Consider the following 17,063-nt stretch of genomic DNA (forward strand, 5'->3'; position numbering starts at 1 on the left):
GCAGAAGAGGACAGTGAGAGGTTTATCCTCCCACCTGCAGGCAGGGTAAGTGCATCCCACAGATGCACGCTTACCCACTCTCCAGGGTTGGAGAGCCCACAGACACACGTAACTTGTTCTAACTCTTCACTATCCCTCCCATTTTCCTCCAGTATCAAACCCGTATCTTCCTTGTTGCATTTTAATCCCACAACTTCTTACCCTCTCTGCCATAGCTAGTCCCTTCCTTTTGGCAGCTGGCTGCCCAGGGGACACTTCTGCATTTTCACTGTTACACTATACAGAATGTAATGAATCTTTAATTAAATGGGCTTGATGAGGAAAGTCATTCAAATTAGGCTTCATCAACAAGACAAAACCCCAGCTGTCTTTCCTAAAGGATATAATGAAGCACAGTTTAAAATACCTGGGATCCAATTTTAGCGCTGCAGAACAACAGTTTGCAAAACCAGCATCTGTTAGGTAAGCAGGGAATGGCTGAAATGGGAAAAATCTCCAAGATCTTAAACAACGAGGCACGTTTTAAGCCATGCAGCTTTTATGGCAATTTCTTCATAAACCAGGAGCTTCTAACAATCTAACAGGCTCAATGCAACCAGTAGCAAGACTGTAACTGGTTTCATAGGGGCTGTCGTTTGCACATCCAACGTGTTACAGAAAAACGGTGCAAGCGCCCTGAAAAAGGCACCTCTGGGAGGCTTACTGTAGCTCTACGGAAAGGGAGTAAACAAAGCACACATCGTCAGCACATCCTCAACGTGTTTCTCATCCCTTTAGGATGAGAGCAACACTGGGAGCTTCTCTTGTTTAATCTGCATGAGAGGATTCATGTGCTCGGTGCTGAATGACTCTTCACATTGACTTCAGTGGGAATAAACTACCCTGGATTTCAGAAGAAAAAAAAAACACTAATGGAAAGTTAATGAGGTACAAACCAGGTTATGAATGGACCAAAGAAAAAAATCTCCTAAAGCTATTTCCTGCCCTACTGTGATCGAATACATGCCTTTTAAGGCCTCAACCTTACCCCCCCTCCTTTCTTTAGGCAATGCTTTATTGTACCCCAAGACTTTCTCCACTTTTCTAATCAGTTTCCATTATGTCCTTTTCCTTTAAAGTTTCCCACTGTTACAGCTCCACCAGGAGCAATAATGCTGAAAACGGCAGCATAGACCGGCTATAGCCTTTTAAATAGTCTTGAAATGGAGCCAAGATGGAATAAGTCTACTGGACAGGGGGGTTAAAGCACGGGGGCTCTGACTGCAGTGCCGGCATCGCTGCTCCTGCCAAGGCAGCTCTGCACACAACAACATGGAAAGTTTTAGAGTAGAGTCTAGCTTAGGGTAAGAAAAAATTCCTGACCTACAAGTTTTAAAAAGGATGTTATGAACCAGGAGGCTGGATTTGGCCCCCTTCAAACCAGAGGGAGACCCAAAAGCAGAGCACAGAGGCAGATCAGCTCTGGCAGAAGAGCGCTCAACCCATGCAGGGAGTTTTCCCTATGTCCTCCTCCGCTAGAAGAAGGAGGGTGATGCAAGTTTGCTTCCTCTATTCACTTCTTGCTTTTCTGTTCAAAACAGAAAACCACCACCATGCCTTGCACACATACTCTGCTATCACTTCTAATGAACCATTTTACCCACCTTCAAATATTTCTCTCAACCACATTCCCACCTCACCAGCTCACACTCATAACGAGCAACCGGCAAGGCTCAGAGCTGGCTGGCAATCTCATGAGACAGGCTCTCACAAGAATTTCCTGCTTCTGGTTCGGCCAGACATACTGCAACAACAGACGCTCTCGCAGTATTTTGGCACCTCCACTCCTTGTTCAGGCCAAGACCCAGGAATGCAAGTGAAAAAAACACTTTTTAATTTTTAGAATTTTAAAATAACTCAGCTCTTCCCTCTGCTGCCATAGGTGTCTGTTGGCTTCCACTCTAAAAGACTGCTTCCGCTGAGATTAACTGAATTTGGAAACTACAGTGCTGAAGGTATCACCAAAAAATTTGCTTCTTACTAAACAGCTTGGTAAGACAGCACCACAGTAGGGCATTGGAGCAGTTTACTCCAATGTAAAGCAAGCGTTGTGGAAAGAATAAACAACTGACCCTCCAAGTACACTGAATTAGGTTTTCCACAAGTCCTGGGGTACTTCCAGCAAGCATGTCTAACAAGACGACCTAGCTGGTGAAAACTCTGTGTAGGAGAGTCAGGCAATACCTACAGATCTTTCATGTATGTTCCTAAAAGTGCAACTCATGATGGACTGAGGAAGCCAGAGTTTCCACATTTTCTGGTCTCTTCCATTGAATTACCATGCAAGCCTGCACTACAGCTGGACAAGGCCATTTCTCAGTGTGACTCACAGCAAATATTTCAGATACTTGTATGCTGCTACAGCTCACACCTGCACTTCAGGGAGCATCCTTCTAGGTATCACTGCTGGGTCAATACAATTCCCACTGACAGATCAGCTTGGGAATAAGTCTTGCTGGAAATTCAGGATTTGGGCCACATAGAGATGCATTCAGACAGAATCCCTCTCCTCATGCCCGGTCTCACATTGCAGGAGAGCCTGAACACATGCCCATGCCGCTGGCATGAAGTAAAGACCACACTGGATGCTGTGGAGGGTCCTGGCTCCTTTCAAGAAGGCCCACCCTTAGACGTCCTTCTAGTTCTTCCAGTTGTTCACTGGAAACACACCTTCCTACAGCCTGTGCTAATACAAGCAACAGTCATAGCTTAAAATACTTTCAAACATACCTCTTTACCTCCCGTGTGCAATGGCATCCTCCTCTTCCTCATGCTTAGCTTTCTTACAGCCACAAAAGCAGAGGAAGTAGGAGCAAGATCACCTTTTGTGAAAAACAAAACCCCCACTCCTACCACACAGGCAGCTCAAGTTTTAAGGATGAATTTAGAAACAGAAACCCAAACTTCTCAACATGAGTGCCTACAGCTGGGTTGGGCTCCTAAATCACACGTGGCTCAGGAGGAAGGAGCCTGCCTTTCAGAGAAGCTGAGTCTGTACTTCCCATTCAGGGCTTTGGCCAGGGGTCAGAGGACACATACCATGGTGTGAGCAGTTATTCAGGCATGTTAAAATACTTTAAAAAGATTCTGCTGCTGATCTCATCTCCAGGAGTTATCACCTACACTGGTGTCTGTGCACCAGCCAGGGTACGTGTGACAAGGAAAGCTGGTGGTGACTGCAGCCATCTCCTCATCCTCAGCTCCTCTGGAGTACCTTCCCAAAAAGCTAAATGAGCGCATCTATTTTCCACTAGGTATAAAGGGGCAAATCTACAGAAAATCTCATTACTAGAGCAGTCAACACATATGGGAGGCATGTCAGACACTTTATGCATCAACAATGAAAAGACAGCTTTCCCATCCCTGGAGGAGCATGCAAAAAGCAATGCACAAAGATTAAGTGTTCTTTAAAGATCCATGCTCCACATGGATTTAGCTTGTTCTTAAAACTCATTGCAGGATATATTTAATATTGCTACACCCTGTATTTAATATTACTACACATGCAATTTCTATTGTGCTATTAACCACATACTTTTGCAGACACCACACTAGTGTAAAAATCTCCTAGTCAATATTTAAGGCTAAGAAACACTTCAAAACTAAAGCCATATCATCTTGACAAATGTTACATTACATCAGACTTTCCACTATTGAAAAACACGATCATGAGATCAGCTCAGAGAGATAGTAAGTAAGCAGACAGAGGGCAGGAAAGAGTTTAAGTGCTTTAAACTAAAAAGACTGATTATAGGCTCTGCATTAAGCACTGGCACCTTACAGGATTGAGTCCCAGCTACTTATATACCTGCGTCACAGGCACAAGTCTTAAAGTCAAAAGAAAACGTCCCTCTCCTTGAATCCTAACAACATACAGAATGCACAGCAATTGCCTGTCTTTAGCCTTTCATGCCTTCCTGGACCAAAAGCATCAGCTAGATCCACATCCAGCTCCCCTACGCTCCTCCCTGCTCCAGATCCCACCAGCTTCAGGGAAGGCAGCCAACACTTGCACTTTTCTGATGGACACCTCTAGGCCATTTCCCATACCAAATGCTTCCTGCTAGTACCAAGGCTGCAGTCCATTCCATGTGTTTAAATATTTAACATGACTGTCAATATGTATTTTGTAAGGCGAACAAAATTAAAATGGGTTTTCAGTACTTTGCATACCACTCCCAACAAGTCCAGTTTGTTACCAGCATAGCACTTCATGTCAGATGTAGGTATGCAGTGAATCTGCTTTCAGGAATGCAAACCAGGGAACTATTTTTAGACATGGTCTCAGGATTTATATAAATCTGAATAAGAACTTACACACTGTTTTATTAGCAGCCCTTTGTTTACATTCCATCCTGGAGAAATAAACCCATTTCTTCAAAAGTTTTGGGAATACTGCTGCGCTTTGGATGGCTGGCAGATCTTTAGGAGCTCCCGTTAGGTTTCTGGTTGTGTGCAGCAATCTTGTAAAGAGGGTAAGGAAACTAAGCAAAGTGGAAACTAGGTTAAAATCAGAGAAGCCTGGTGCAGAATTACAAGCAGTGCCTTTAGTCCTTAAGATGAAGTGTGGACAGAGCACATTTCAACTGCACAAAAGCTTTTGGCGGTTTCTGATGGTTGCTGACATCTGTGCCAAGGTTCCCCTAAGAACAGAGAAATGAGAAAGATAAAGCCATGCTCAGGAAATATCAAAGCCAGGACATGAAACAGCAGGCCCCAGGAGGGACAGGACATGCTCGCAGCTAGCAAAGGAGACAGTCATGGGAGTATTTTCCCACTGGTACCACAAATCCAACTGCCTTTGACAGAGCCTGGATAGCAATTGCCCTTCTTTGTATCAGTTTTACCTTCCCTGGCATTTACTTTTGCTACACTCCAGTTACCCTGCATGGCCAGGACATGGTGCCACAGCAGTCCAGACTGCAGGGGACCCACAGCTTCAGCTACTGGGTCAGGCAAACCCATTGGGAGTGTTACTGCAGCCAAGTGACCAGCACCAAGGCAAACAGAGATGCAGCACACGAGCCTGCCTTCCCTGCCTGGCAGGTACAACACCTACAGGTCCCAGGCTCTCACAGGCCCTCTTTGATCAGGGCATCGCTGATGCCATGGGTTCACGCCAGGCTTCTGCATAAAGGGCTGACAGCTGGGAGAACTTTGGGAAACACGGCCACAGAAGAGTACTTACCATCCAACCCCGGCCATGCCAGTTCTAGTCCTGCTCCTGTAAAAGCTCTCCAGTCAGCCCTGCACAATGCACGGTTGGTTTGATGCTCCCCTGTCAGAAATGGCTTTCAGGCTGCTTGTGGCATTATCTCAGATAACAAGATGGATACCACTCCTGGCAGCCTGCCATTCTTCAAACCCACCTAGAAATGGCTCCCGCTTCTGCCGTTTGCAGGCATAAAAAGACTTGCAGTTCTGCTTCGTAAATTTTTAGTGATCCAATTAGCCATGAAGCAGGGGTATAAGGGCAGAAAAGAACAATGCCTTTTCCAAAAGGCTCCTTGTACTCAGAAAATAGTTGTTCATTTTCCATCACCAATGCTGTTTTTTTTCAGGCTCACTTGATTTATACCAGGTTATTCAGGAAAAGCCTGTCCATCATCATCACAGCACAAACTGGCAGGTTATCAGCTGCCAGCAACTGTTCCACAACAAAAACCCCAGTGCCTATGGGAGACTGTCCTCCCCAGGTACCTTTCTGCAAAGGCTCTTCTAGGACACTCTCTTCCATAACATTAAGCCTGGCTCTCAACATATCAAACCTCTGTATGCCAAGCATTCATTTCTAGGCCTTTCTAAGAACAATTTTACAAAGCTTGGATGGCAATATGTTTTCACAGCGGATGTGGAAAAAGCTTGAAACAACATTTCCCAATGAGAAATCTGTGCTTTACAAAGTGTGCACTGTTTCTTGGGGTTAATCTGACTTGCTAAGAGGGCAAAAAAAAAATAAATCCCTTTATAATGTTGACATAAAATATATCTGTCTTAATGGTAGAATAATTCCATCTACCACTATCTATTCCAGGGCGGATATGCTGCAGCAGGGAAGAAAAAAAAAAAAATCAACATCTGAGCCCAGAGCACCCATTTCTGGTGCTAGTGACGGTCCATCTTAGGTCACTGGACACCCTGATTAAGCCTGAACACAGGTTCCCCTTGCCTGGTGGGATGGAAACAACGGCAAGAATTTTGCAAGGTTCAGGCAGGGCAGCTGCCTCCCACACACCAGTCCTTGGACGATTCATGACCTTCAGGATCACAGCAAGTGACTCATTATGGGTCTGCTAAACAGCGATCAGTATTACAGCTTATACGTAATACCTGAACAGCTTAAGTGGGTCACAGAGACCTGTATATCCAAGCAGCCTGACTCCAACAGCAGTTGGTACTGGCAGCTCAAGGGAAGAATAACAGAAAGACGGCAAGTATAGAGTGCTGCTGTCTCCAGTATATTTTCCCCTGCTTATTGTAAGAGGCAGTGTATATATTTCTAAAGCCAGATATTGCATCTGGATCAAAGTGTTAAACAGCTATTGATGGATCTCTCTTTCATTAGTTGACACCCAGCTGTAGTTTTGATCCCTCTAACATCCTGGCAATGAATCTGACAGTTCAGTTGTGCATTGTATGACAAAGTACTTCCTTCTGATCAAATTTGCTGCCTGAGTATTTCTCTGGATGTCATCAAGTTTCATACTATCATTCCCAGTCCATTTTCTCTGTACCATTTGAGATATTGTGGAACTCTCCTACTCCTCCCCTCCCCAAAATAATTTTGAGCTGAAGGTATTTATCTTATTAGCATCACTTCATACAGAAGCAGTCTTAAACTGCAGCAAGGTCTTCTCTTCCACCCCTACCTTTTCTGCTTATGCTGAATTTCCAGAACAGGTAACCGGAACCTCACACAGTATTTCAGGTCCAGATGAATAATCAATTTAAGCCCAGTGAAAAAAAAAAAAAAAGGCCTTTCAGCAATACTGGAGATACAGAACATTTAAAAGTTTTGGAAACACTCATCTAGAAGGGATTGTCCTAACCCAGAGCCCTGTGGTCAAGGCAAGCTGGTTGTTTTACTGTGTGACAATAAGGTCACATCCTAGACCAAGAGGAGGATTAACAGAGACACTTGCTTTAACAGTCAAAAATAAGAGATTGCTGTATGGCACTACTGAAGCTCGATTTCACATGGATTGGAGCTTCACAGTTGGACTTGCCATCATCAACAAAGACGTGGCATCCAGCACAAGGCATAAAGTGCTGACAAGGGCTCTCCCCTACACACACTGTCAGGTCACCCCCCTCCCCTTTTCATCATACCACCTTTCACAGCATGTCTCTTCTACCCTCACTACTTTGCCTGCATTGGTGGGGTTTTACCTTACAGACAGTTTCCTTAAAACTAGTTCAGATAAAAGGGATCAAGAATTATTGGACAAAGATCAGTAAGGCCAACAGAGTAGTACCTGCTTGATTTCTTCTGGAAACTACGCTAAAGCCAGCTGTTCTTTGCACACATTTTGAGCTGCTGCAGCCAGCAGGAAGGGTCTATCACAACCCTATGCCTCCTCCTCTAACACCTTCTACTCCAGGAAAGCACCATATTTGAAAGTTTCTGAATACGCATGGCTACAGGAGTCATCCCATATCACCTTGTAAAAAAAACCAGGCAAACTTGTAGAAGACTTCAGTGTTTACTGGAAAAATACAGGTATCCAATTTGCATCATCCTCCATCAGTATCTATTGTTTCTATCAGTTTCTATTTGCCTCTCAACAGCACTGCTCACTTCAGCTCTTGCTACCACAGGCACCAGTATTCCCATCAGAGGCTTATAACAGATAGCAAGCCATGAACTAACGCATTAAATGTCAGTGAATACCTAGAGACTAGCTATAGCCACACCACTTCTCCTCTGTACAGTGTGGGAAGAACATGAGATACTTGAGATTGATCGTTTTTACTGTTTTAAGCACAGTGATGACAGGCCCACTCTTATCTGGGTAGGTGAAGCTCTCCAAAGCACTTGTACTGCTGTTTGCAAAATTAACTCCTGTAGGACTGGTAAATGTCTCTCACCTTCAGAGAGGCATGGTCTGGGCTTTACTGCTAAACATGTAAAGTATTTTTAAAAACATAGCTTGCTCTTTCTGGAGAGGAGGTCAAAAAACTAGCTCCATCTCTAAAACACTTGTCTTTCTAGCTTGGGTTTGCATGGTGATGACCACCTCCATGGATGCTGGCCTGTATGTCAAAGGACATCAACCATACTGAAATGGAGAGACATATGCACAAGCAGGATTCTTCTCCTGTAAGATCATCCTTTCTATGAGGTATGGGATCCAGTTTCCCTGACGGTTCTTATGTTAAGCCTCAGAAAAAGAAGAGAGAAATGCAAAATCAATCACAACACTGCCAATAGCATCCAGTTATGCAGCAGTCTTGTTTCAGTGGTCAGCTGGGACTGAGCTGAGACAGATGATTTCATCTTGCCAGAGAACTTTGGTTGGCATCCAGAGACAGATGTGGATAGCCAGTATTAACATATATAAACCTTCCAGAAACAAATTATCACAATTATTTTTTAAAGATAGTGCCAAATACTGAATCTCTACTGAAATGAAAATAAGTTCCACAAGTCTTGAACAAGCTATTTTTTAAATACCTGTTTGGTTTTGCTAATGACTCAAAATAACAGAAAAATGGCACATTAGTGTCATCAGCTGACTTGTATGTGATCAGTGGCCTTGGATGAATGCAAGATCTGACTCAGGTACATCTCAGCCATAAAACATTTCATTTTTCCTGAAAGAAAAATTCCCAATACTGCTACAAAAGAGGCAGCAGGAAAAGCTATTGCTATCTGGTGCTGTGGTTGCATCATTTATCTCTTCACCCTAGAACTGATCTGATACTAAGAGTGAAGCTCTCTTACACCATAAACTTTATTGATAAGAGATATGCTTCTGTCATAAAAAAAATTTTTTTAAGTAATTAATGATCAGTAATTTCTTTCTTGGGAGGAACACATTCTCTGCAGCCACCAACCTCTGCAAGCCATAAGCAATGACTTCTACACAGATGCCTGTATGTACTGGGGTAACTTACAGGCAATGAAGACTCTGCCTTTTATAGGTAACTTGTGTTTCAGGTCAGACACCTAATAATCAGGCCTACATTTCTGATCCAGCACTACTTATCAGGAGACTTTAGACAAAGACAAGAAATCCTCTGAAAACTGAACACAGAAGCATTGACACTGTTTGCCCAGGCTAATCTGAGCTGCTAAACTCAAAATACTCAGTATGAGTGGAGTACTGCAAGTTAAAGCTTTCTATATGGTGACTTCCCACAGCATCCTCAGTGGAGTCATGCTGTGTCTGCAGCAGAGGTCAAGTATCTGCTCCAGAATCACTCCTGATAAACCAGTAAAGGAAGAATAACCAGTAATATTGGTAGAAATTAACATCTGCATGTGTTTATTTTAATTTAAAAAGTCAGTGTTTATACCAGTCATGCTTGCTGAAGAGTTGCATGCCCTGGCCACCTCACCAAGAGGGACAATTGGAGGCAGTGAGTTTGTCAAGGACACAGCTGGCTTTGTTGATTAAATGTGGGTTTGGGCAAAATAGTAACAAACCAGAGGTTCTTGCCTCTGCCACATTTATTCTTCTACATCAGAAGTATGTATGTTTTACAGTGAACCAGCTTGTCCACTGCCAGAGCTGAGACTCATGTTCTTGAATTAGCATCAAGAGAATCACACTGGTTTTATACACAGTATTAGGAGTTTTGTATAAAATAATCAGGATCCTAGAACTGGAGGAAGCTTGGCAAGTTGCAGCATTGGAGTACAATGAACTTGGCACCAGAATGTGGAGAGTACTGTCCTTATAAACCCAACTGCCAAGGAGGGCCTGCAAAGAAACAAACACATTTAAAAGACATTAGGAATAAAAGATTAAAGAATACCTGTGTCACTGGGTTATATACATAGCTAGACAAATAACATTGTGTAAAAATACAAGACATGTATCTTCCTAGAAAGTGGAATAAAGGACCTTGAAATGAGGATTGTACAACTTCAAGACAGAGTGCTTAACAACAAAAGCTCTACCAGCTAAAAGACCTGGCATCATGCTGCTCAGAAATGCTGGATTGCTATATAAACCTAAAATGCATTGGTTATTGAGGTTTAGTGGGAAGAGAAATGAATCAAGTTTTGAGAACTTTAATGAAGCAACAGGCAGGCACCTGTATGACCAGCAAACAGCAGCCCTTTGCCTCAACCACAGCACAGCCCTGCAGAGGTGCTGGCAGAGGTGTGCCCTGCCAGTGGAGATGCCACCCCAGCTCCCCTTCTTCCCACGGGAAGGACGGTTCAACCCAGCAGCACTACAGCCTGCGCTCTGCACGGGAGCATGGTGGGCAGGGCACATCGGCCAACAGACTCGGGGGACCAGTACACAGGGGCTATGGGAGCCCAATCTGGAGACATGGAGGGCAAGAGAGGGGTCCAGATGGAGAGACATGGGACTGAAGACAAGTTTGCAAGTAGAAGCATGTGGGAGGCAGAGGAGGGAAAATGAAGATCTGTGCATGTCTGGGTCCTGGCACAGCGCTTGGAACAGCTGTCGCTTCTGCCATTGGTACAGCATGGGAAATCTCAGCTGGGGAACTTTGCTCTCCATACTGGAACATCTCAGAAGTCAACAGGCAAAAGCGGAGCATGCAGCAGCTCTTCTGCATCACACGCTCTGCTCCGCCACACTCCAGAGATGCTCAGATCCCACAAGCAAGACGGCACTGCAGTCTACATAGCAACTCTTTTGCAGAGTGTGTAGAGAGTTGCAGGCTTGTATGGAGCATAGGATTTGAAAAAAAAAAAACCAACAAAACCAAACACACTCAGGCAACCTACACTGGGGATGTTACAAACCCACCTTTGATTCTCAAAGCCAAAATTCCAGCAGCAACTGTGGTAAACTAGTTATTACAATGCTTTTAAGTGAGGCAGTTACCAAAGAAAAAGATTTAGGTTCAGATTGAAAGTCTGGGTAAAAATCTCTTGGGGAAGGAGCAGGGTAGTTCCAAGCCACATGTATAAGTCGGAGTAGCAGAAAAGGCTTTTTTCACTTTTTTCAGGAAATGTTTATGGTTATTTGGAACCTTTAACCACTTAGCATTTGCACTGAACCATAAGCTCACCAAGGACTATTTATCACAGCTAAAGGAACAGCTATTAACAAGGTACAAAAGCTGACATCAGGCTTGCACAATAATAATCAGCGTCCACAGGAGATTAAAAACAGTCATTTAATTTGCGTTCTGCTTTTTTTAATCTTCTGGTCAGCAACTTGGATATTCCTGAGAAACCTGACATTGCAATTTAATAACAAGGTCTAAATATTGTCTCTGCTAGAAAAGCATGAAACCCAAGTTGCTCCTAGGCTGTCCTGAAAGATTGTTTTACAGTTCTATAGATAGAAACCAATTACAATGAATACAGTCCACTTATATTGATCTGACTAGAAGCTACTTCCTAACATTTTCATTAAATCTGTGATCAGAGAAGCAAAATTGAAAATGAAAAAGATAGAGTTCTTGGCATAGCAAATTCGCTCAAAGTGCCAGCCCTACTAATGTAGGGTTAGAGCTACATCAGCAATGAAAAGACCAAAGAACCACCTACCCAAACCAAGAGGCAGCACTTCAACTGCAAAGCAGATGAAAGGGACAGAGCCACAGGAACAAATCAAACTGATTTTGAAATAGTCTGCTTTAGTAGGCTAAAACATCCCTTCTCATGTCTACTGATACTACCATTACACAGGCTCCTGATACATGTCTACCTGACATTGTCCAAAGTTTTTTAAACTTCTCAGTGATGTTTAAGAGTGAATGTAAGCACTGTTTAAGAAGCTTCTCTCCACTACTTTGTGCTTTTCAGTTAATTTATATGCTAATACCAAAACACTGAAAATGAAAGCTAATGAAATATATTAGAGAAAACACTGATGCAGATTCTGAGGAGAGTTACTTTGGTGCCTTCTGTACCCCATGATGGGCATCACCCATTTGCTCCTGACAAAAGCCTCCAAGGGACACACGGTTTGTGGAAGGTCATTACATTTCATTCTGCCAATTACATGCTCTGCAAAAGACAACTAAAACCCATGTTAAAACTCAGGTATACTTCTTACCTGAAGTCTGACTGGTACTTCTCAACTTGTTTTCAGTATAACTGAAAATAGCACATTGACAATATCTTGCATACTTTCACTCCAATTTGGAGGTTAGACTAAGAAGATGGTGAAAAGGATAGGCTGAAGGAGCACGTATATGGCTCACTGTAGAATGGGAAAGCTATTCGAGAAATAACAATCCAACAAGAGGGTGGAAAGGTACCTAGTGTCATTCCTAATTTTGGGTCAACCTTCATGTAAGGCTTTTGCCCATACTTACCTGCTGTTTTAAGCACTAAGCAATGACACAGCAGTAACCTCTGTGCTTTCTACCATAAACTTTCTAGGTAGAACACCAAAGTTGGTCCGTCACATCAAGGGCAAAGCACGATACATACATGCAAAGAGGTCAGTGCAAATGTACAAGACCTCCACAATTTGTTGGAACAGTTTAAAGAACTATGAATTATTTAAAGTGGTAATAAAATGCTTAATCTCTTCCCTCTCTAGTGATCAGCAAGTGCTAATCCTCCACAGAAATGAGATAGATCTTCGCCAGTTGTGCAGAGAGATGCTGGTTTAAGTGATTAGTCAGCAAATACAGATTCTTTTGTGCTAGCATATGCTATAAAATAAAATAAAACCTCCATAACCTAATTAAGCTGAGGAGCTAGCAGAGCCTTGAATCTGTTTCTCCCGAGCCTAGCTTTTCTATTACTTTGCAACAGACATCATTATCCTGCAGAACTGTCTAGGTCTACAGAGGGAGCGGCAGAAGTGTCTAGCACCTAGCAGTAGCTATGTGGTATTACCTGAGTCTATGTAATACATACATAACTTACCAAACTCTTTGCCTTTTGTTTTCTCAGAAGCCTCTACCAACTGGCCTGAGAATCATTCCTGCAAGCAATAAGCTGCAGCTGGGACTGCAGCCCAGTGCGGGCATAAGCTCTAGTTCATGTATGGGTGCACAGCCCTGCAGAAGCTGTACAGGGTGGGAGGGGGGCAGCAGCTGAGGGTGCTCAGCACTGAGGAGCAGGCTACTTGGCCCAGCACAGCTAGAAGCTCTGCTGTGGACAAAACCCTGCCACTCAGCAAGCAGATTCAGGAGGAGGTATCCAGAGATACTCAAAAGGCTTATTCAATGCTTCTTGAGAGGATGGGATTTGACAAACATACTCCTTTGCTGCTCATCACCTGTCCACTCCCCTACACCACAGGAACATGGCCCAGAAGTTGTCCCCAGTTGGTCTTGGGGGAGTAGGGAATAACAATACTTGGAAGTTTCCTCTTGAGAGCCAAGGAAAGAACCACAGTGATGATCTCTCCTGCAGCAGCTCTTGAAGCTTTTCCAGCACCAGCTATTCTCCCTTCCCTATGCAGCAGCTGAGAAGAGGGTAGGTCACTGTGGGTGCATTTTGCTGAGCTTTTGGGTTTCCATCTGTCTGCATAAGCACAGAAATAGTGGAAATGCTGTTTTGTGCTATCCCAAGCACATTAAGACAACTTAGGCAGTCAGAGCAATGTGCTGATGAGAGCTCTTCTCAGCAACTAACCCTGTTGTGTTCAGAAGGTGACGTGAAGAGTTTATACTAGGGGAATAAACAATTGAGAACATACTGCTGGAACAAAAGGTGCTGGAACTGGCAATCTGATCAGCGATCACAACATTTCCATTAGAGTTACTCAACTTGAACATCAAGCGCACTGGTGACTGCACACAGCTAAACAAAACACCAGCTTATCCGCATTAGCTATGTACCTCTGGCTTACTTCAAAAGCCTTTACCTTTCTGCCAAATCCAAAACTCCCCAGGAACTATGAATTTTAAAATAAGTTCAGAAGTTGATAACACAGAAACATGCCTTGAAATAAGTCTGACTCTTGCAAACAAATCATTAAACGCATGACTAATTTTTCTGCTTTACTAAAAAAATACTGGGTTCTTTCCCAGTACTGACTGAACATGACCAAATTTAATTCAGCTCTTTTTCACCCCTACAATAACTTGGAGCAAGAACAGACATAACCCCAGATTTTATTTTGTTTTGTTCCAGACAAACAACCAGTAAAGAATCCAATGGTGCTGGAGGGGTACGCAACAGTATCTATAAAGCCTGAAAGCTCAATCAATGCTATTACAAACTACTGCAGAAATTTGCCTGCTGCATAGTGTTACAGTAATTGATGACAAGCCTTCTTAAATAAGGAGTCTAGTCAGTGAAAGAACACGCTGCATCAGTTCTTAAATATTGCATTATGGTTTTTCAGTGGCATGAAATGGGGGAGATGGAGACAGTACTGCTCAGTTCATGCATCTGGCAGACAGTTTATCAGGAGGCACAATGCACCTGAAACAGCACTGCTCCAGCTGCATATTCAACCAGGCTGTTGTCTTTGGGATGCTCCTTGGCAGGCCCCTGTGCCGATGGGGCTTCAGAGCCTGACCTACTACAGGCATCTTGGCAGGTTTCCTGGACACAAGTCCTCCCTCTATTAATTCTTTGCAGAAATGGTACCCTACAACTGTTTTCCCTCATCTCTTCCTTCCTCCACTGCTCCTGCCCGCTCTGTACAGAAATCTGTTAAACAGTTAAGAGATCAGCAAGATAAACCTGGCTGAGTTCTGCCTTACACAGAGGCTCAAGTCATGAGTGCACGCTCAGGAGCTGGGCTTTACATTAACTAGGTTAAGCCAAGCATACACCAACTGTACTGCTAAAATATTCATCTGTTTACGCTTACATTACATAAAAAGAATAAGAGATCGCACTTTGAGAAACTGGTGCTGTACATAGACTGCATCCACCCTCTTTCCCCTCTGTCACCCAGTTGACCGTACAAGTGACAATGCACTACAACAGCCTTGGTTCACTTTCACAGCATGCTGACCAAGCCAGTTGAGATCAGACCACAGTCTTTCAGAGGTCACATGAAGAAACTGGTTTCCTCGGGCTTCATCCTTCCGATTTTCTAGCAGTGGATCCCTCAGACTAGGAGCAATCCAGATTCAATGACTGTCTGCTGCCTTGACAGTGAAGATCTCATGGCAGTTAAATTGACAACTGCCTGACTCCATGTATCCTAACATACAACTGGTTTCATGCTCACAGAATAATTCAGGTTAGAAGGCACCTCGGGAGGTTTCTAGGCCAACTTCCCACTCAAAGCACGGCCAGCTGTGAGAACAGATCAGGTTGCTCAGGGCTTTATCCTGCTGGGTCTTGAAAACCTCCAAGGATCATGACTAAATAGCTTCTCCAGGCCCTTGTTCCACTGCTTGGCTGTCCCCACTGAAAAGCCTTCTCCTTATACCCGGTTAAAACCTCATGCTTCAATCTATGTCTGTTGCCTCTCGCCCTCCTGCCACACAACTGAACAGCCTAGCTCCATGTTCTTGATAAGATGCACTCTGTGAGTGCCAAGTAGAGAGTGTCACCACTTCCCTCAGTCTACTGGTTCTGCTCTTGTTAACACAGCCCAGAATCCTATTGACCTTCTTTACCACAGGGACCCACTGCTGGCTCACAGCCACTGTGCTGCCCACCAGAGCACCAAGGGGTTTTTCTGCAGAGCTGTCCCCCACCCACCCAGTCCCACCTGAGGATCCTTCCTTCCCTGGGGTGGGACTTTGCATTTGTTCCTTTCTAACTCCATAAGGTCTCAATGGGGAAATCAGAGACTGAACATAAACCTCAGAAAAGACCCCGGGAGGCTGCCAACAGCCACCTGCCAAGATGAACAGTGAGGTTCAGTGAGATGAACAGTGAGTGGTCAGGAGGAGGTACTTGAATTCCTCAGCTCAGGGTGGCCACAGGCCCCAGTACCTGGACTGCCTGAGCACCTGCAGCTGGTACCTCCAGAACCAGGGCTGGAGGCAGCAAGAACAGAGAAGCTCTGGCTACAATAAGGAAACTCCTTTGAGCTACAAGAAGCTACAAGAAACACTGCTGTTTCTTGAGGGGCTTTTTATGAAAGCAAGGTTATCACAGATATTTGCCAAGATGTCCAAGGCACATGCCAAGCCCTTGACCACAGCATGCAGAGCTCTGGGCAAAGTAGTCATGCATATTTCTGCTTTCTAAAGCCTTGACCATCTTATTATTTTCAAGATGACATCCTGGTCACTAACAAGAGGAGGCTGCCCCAGGGGATGCCTCGGAGGGGAGAAGGACCAGGAGCAGACAGGCATCATCCCGCAGAAAGCAGCATCTTCTCCCCCTCACCACAAAGCACTGCTGTAATGATGTTCCCAGGAGGAAGATTTGTTGTAAATAATTAAGAGTTACATGTTCAGACAAGCACTACACTGCAGTGTCATGCATTGTTATAGCTTTAAGAGGATGTTTGTTCAATTATTTTTTCTTTTTTACTTCACAGAAAACTCAGAGGAGGCATTGCTCTGTCACTCCAGAAAACTAATGAAGTTCAAATTATGCTTCAAAGCTTTTTCTTTCTTCTTGAGTCATGACTCTGCCTGGACAAGTCATCCTCGGAAAGAAGTAAATCTGTTCTTCTAAAGGACAAATTGTGCAAAAAGCAGCAGGAGTCACATAGCTACATACCAGCAAGCCATGGGAAGGACCAGTGAAAACTCACTTGGACTCTGGCTGAGAAACAGCTGCTTCTGACAGTAGCACGTGGCAAACACTTTACTCTGACGTTGTCACCTTTAAGAGCATTCTGATGTGCTTCAAAGAGTAAATACACATGGGCATGCACAAGGAAGTGCACGTGTACAAGAGGTATGCAGTATCTCAGACTGTTACACTGCTGGGCAAAATTCAAGTAAACTTTGCAATTGCTAAAAGAAGGGCACTATATCAAAAA

Source organism: Cariama cristata, unplaced genomic scaffold (genome assembly GCF_000690535.1).
Source record: "Cariama cristata isolate BGI_N322 unplaced genomic scaffold, ASM69053v1 scaffold17759, whole genome shotgun sequence".
Lineage (NCBI taxonomy): Eukaryota > Metazoa > Chordata > Aves > Cariamiformes > Cariamidae > Cariama > Cariama cristata.